This window comes from Camelus dromedarius, chromosome 15 (assembly GCF_036321535.1).
Source record: "Camelus dromedarius isolate mCamDro1 chromosome 15, mCamDro1.pat, whole genome shotgun sequence".
Lineage (NCBI taxonomy): Eukaryota > Metazoa > Chordata > Mammalia > Artiodactyla > Camelidae > Camelus > Camelus dromedarius.
This window is the reverse complement of record NC_087450.1, coordinates 8,494,297-8,498,402: the sequence shown is the minus strand read 5'-3', so window position 1 is coordinate 8,498,402 and position 4,106 is coordinate 8,494,297. Positions and strand designations below refer to the sequence as shown.

Here is a 4,106-nt window from a genome sequence, read left to right as displayed (position 1 = left end):
GGCTCTTGTCAGCACTCACTGAAGTAGCTAAATTGTTTATATCTTAAATTTACTTTAAAAAGGATGCAGGATCAGCAGCTTCTAATTCCTTTCTGGGCCAATTTAAAAATGTTTACATTTCCAAGAGATTTCAGCTGTATTTGGAATCAACGTACTCATATTTGGGCCAGGATTGGGAATTGTTGATTTTGAGAACTAGAAAGAAAGGGTGGAGAAGTTTTCAAATATTTTCATGGAGTCTGTCTGCGAGAGATGCTGAAATTGCTGAAGGTTTCTAGTCTTTTCAGAATCAATCAGTCAACCAAAAGGGGCCTAGAAAAGGTGGAGTTGGGTGACTTAATGAGACAAGTATTTTTTGGTGCAATATTTGACTAAAATTGATATTTTGGGTAAAATGATTGATTGACTTGAGTAATACTTTGACAGTTAATGTCTTTTCAAAAATTACTGATACAAATCTGAATAATGATGTCAATTAATTGAGATTCCCAAGTAGTGAATAGATTGGAATCTCTTTCCACAAACCTTCATGGAAAGTTTTGGGAAAATGTTCCTCACCACTACCTTCTCATTTTGTTTTCATCTGTTTCTGTAATGCAGGTGCAACCCAAGGCTGGACCACTAACTCAGAGACCAGAGAAGCCAGCAGTCAGGTGAACTGCAAGTCTGAAACTACATGACTCATGCCTTATATTAAGATGATGATTTGTATTATCTAAAATCATAATGTGCTTAATATACAAATGACTTACTATAAATTTCTTTTTTTTAAATAAAAATGGGGTAGAATATCTTTATTAGTGGTAAATTTATTTCTCTTATCTTCATTTAAAAAATGGAATAAATACTTGCATATAAGAAGTGTTTTGGTGTGCTTCTCAAAGATTAATTGGGTGTGGTTTCACATGATTACACAGACACTCCTGTCTGTTCATTACTAAGCACTGAAAATGGTGAGCCAGTGAAAAATAGAATGTGATGATGAAATGACCTTCTAAGATAGTTAAGATGGACTGAAAACACTAAAGGACAATGAGAACTGAAAAGAATCACCAAATGTGGTGGGCTGATTCAAAAGAGAACCAACTACAATGAGGTTATCACCTCACACCAGTCAGAATGGCATTATTTAAAAGTCCACAAATGACAAATGCTGGAGAGGCTGTGGAGAAAGGGAGCCCTCCTACACTGCTGGGGGGAATGTAATTTGGTGCAGCCATTATGGGAAACAGTATGGACATTCCTCAAAAAGATGAAAATAGACTTATCCTATGATCCAGAAATACATGCACCCTGGGTTGCTTCCCATCTGCTCAGTGGCTCCCCTCCGCCACCTGGCTCTCTGTGCCGCTCCTGGGTGCCAGGGCGGTGGGGCCCTCAGCTTGTGGCCCTCTGTGCGTCTGCACATGCGCCCAAGGCATGCCCCATGACACTGAGGCCAAGCAGGGGACAGGGGATGCCTGACATGACCCCCCCCAGAGCACAGCATGAAGAGGCCAAGATGCAGTGACCCACCAGCCCCTGCTGCGGCCTGCCTCCTCCAGTCGCCCCATCTCTGCACACCCCAGGGTGCCCATCCCCTCACTGCTGCTGGGAGCCATGTCGACCTCGCTGCGGTGCCAGATGAAGAACATGGCCCACAAGCTGAGGCCGAGATCAAGGTCCACAAAACCACGAGCAACACCCCTGGGATCCTTCTAGCTCCCTCATGTCTGAGATCACACGAACCTCACCTACGACATGATGGCCTTCTCAGAGATCATAAGCATGATCTGGAAGCGGCTCAACAACCACTGCAAGAACTGGCCACACGTACAAGGCCATGATGCTGACGGAGTAGCTCATCAAGACTGGCTCTGAGCACGCATGCTGCAGTGCAAGGAGAACATGTAGGCAGTGCAGACGCTGAAGGACTTCCAGTACGTGGACCACAAGGGCAAAGACCAGGGCAGGAACGTGCACAAGGCCAAGCATCTGGTGGCCCTGTTGCCTGAAGAGGACTGGCTGCGGGAGGAGCGTGCACACACGAGGTCAAGGCCAAGGAGAAGCTGGCGCAGCTGCCCTGTGCTTGGCCCCCACCGGAGGCAGAGCAGGCCTGGCCGCAGAGCAGTGAGGAGGAGGAGTGGCAGCTCCAGCTGGCTCTGGCCATGAGCAAGGAGGAGGCCGACCAGCCCCCATCATGCGGCCCTGAGGATGACATCCAGCTCCAGCTGGCCCTGTTTGAGCCTCAGGGAGCACGATAAGGAGGAGCAGATCCGGCGTGGGGATGACCTGAGGCTGCAGATGGCCATAGAGGAGAGCAAGAGGGAGATGGCCGGCCAGGAGTCATCATCCCTCACGAATCTTGCTGACGTCTTCACGGCCCCAGGTCCTCCGCTGGCCACGGACCCATGGGGGGGCCCAGCACCCATGACCCCTGCCGTCCCCATGGCTGCCACCACCTCAGACCCTTGGGGGGGACCCTCTGTCCTTCCAGCTGTTGATCTCTGGGGTGGTCCAGCCCCTACACCAGCCTTCGGGGACCCCTGGAGGACTGCTGCCCCTGTAGGGCCCCCAGTTGACCCTTGGGGTGGGACTCAGATGGGACCCAGTCCCCAGCCACTGGAGAGGGGCATGCTCCTGACCCATGGGGGATCTCAGATGGTGGGGCCCCCATCAGTGGACCCCCAGCCTCTGATCCCTGGGTACCAGCCCCAGCCTTCTCAGACCCCTGGCAGGGGGGTCACCTGCCAAGCAAAGCATCAACAGCACCACAGTGGTCGGGGGGGTTGAGAAGGAGCCTGATGAGTTCTACGACTTCCACCGACTGCACATGGCCCTGCCGACCTCTGGGAGCAGCCCGGGGGAGCTGGATCTGTGCACCAGACAGATGCCCACCTGCAGCCCTGTTGCATTCGACATGAGTGGGGTTGGGGGCTCTCTGGATGAGGCTGTCAGGAGACCCTCGCCCGCTGCTGCCCCAACCCCGACACCACCCACACGGAAGACTCCTGAGCCCTTCCTGGGGCCCAACACAGCCCTGGTTGACCTGGACTCACTGGTGAGCCAACTGGGCCCCACTCCACCAGGAGCCAAGGCCTCTAACACCTTCCTGCTGAGCAGAACCTTGGCCGCTGTCCCCTCCGTCACCAACCACTTCCAGCCCACGTCCCCTGTGATGCTTACCTTGAACCAGCTGTGGCTCAGCCCCATGCCCCTGGTCCCTGGAGCACCACTGACCTACATCTCTTCCCCTGGTGGGGGCCCTGGTCTGCCCCCCATGATGCCCCTGAGACCCCCAGTCCCCAACACTAATCCCTCCCTCCTATAATCCAGGGTGGGAGGGGGCTTCCCCCATTTCTGCTGCCTGGGCCACCAGTGTTGTGAGTGCATGTGAAGTGGGGGACCCCGCCCCCACCCAGCACCCTTCCCTCTCCTGGGGCACACTCACACTACACCCTCTTCCCATGCCTCCCATCCCGCCTCTCTGAGAGAAACTGGGCATCGGGGTGCTGGCCAGAGGAAGACCCTTCCCATGGCATTAGAAGGGGGAGGGACAGCTGGGGGTCCCTCCACCTGCTCCCCTTCCCTCCAACTCCTGACTGGCCCCTCAATCAATGTTTGAGCCTCCTCGTCCCCTTCCACACCCCTTGGTGAATCCTTGGTGATGATTTTGGCAACTTTGGGAATAAATGGCAATTCTCATGGTCACAGTGGAAAAAATAAAAGATACATGCAACCCAGTGTTCATAGCGCTATGTACAATAGCTAAGACATAGAAACAATCTAAATGCCCAATGACAGATGACTGGATAAAGAAGCTATGGTATATTTATACAATGGAAAGTACTCAGCCATAAAAAATCATAAAATAATGCTATTTGTAGCAACATGGATGAACCTAAGTGAAGTAAGCCAGAAAGAGAAAGAAAAATACCGTATGGTATCACTTATACATGGAATTTAAAAAAAAAAGACACAAATGAACTTATTTACAAAACAGAAACAGACTCACAGACATAGAAAACAAATTTATGGTTATCAGTGGGGAAAGGGGCTGGGAAGGGATAAATTGGGAGTTTGAGGTTTGCAGATACTAGCTACTATATATAAAATAGATAAATTTC

At 51.1% G+C, this 4,106-nt stretch overlaps 1 pseudogene; it reads left to right on the top strand.

Moving 5' to 3' along the window:
• Positions 1-1,599: 1,599 nt before the first annotated feature.
• Positions 1,600-3,310, top strand: LOC105096270 (epsin-1-like; annotated as a pseudogene).
• Positions 3,311-4,106: the final 796 nt, after the last annotated feature.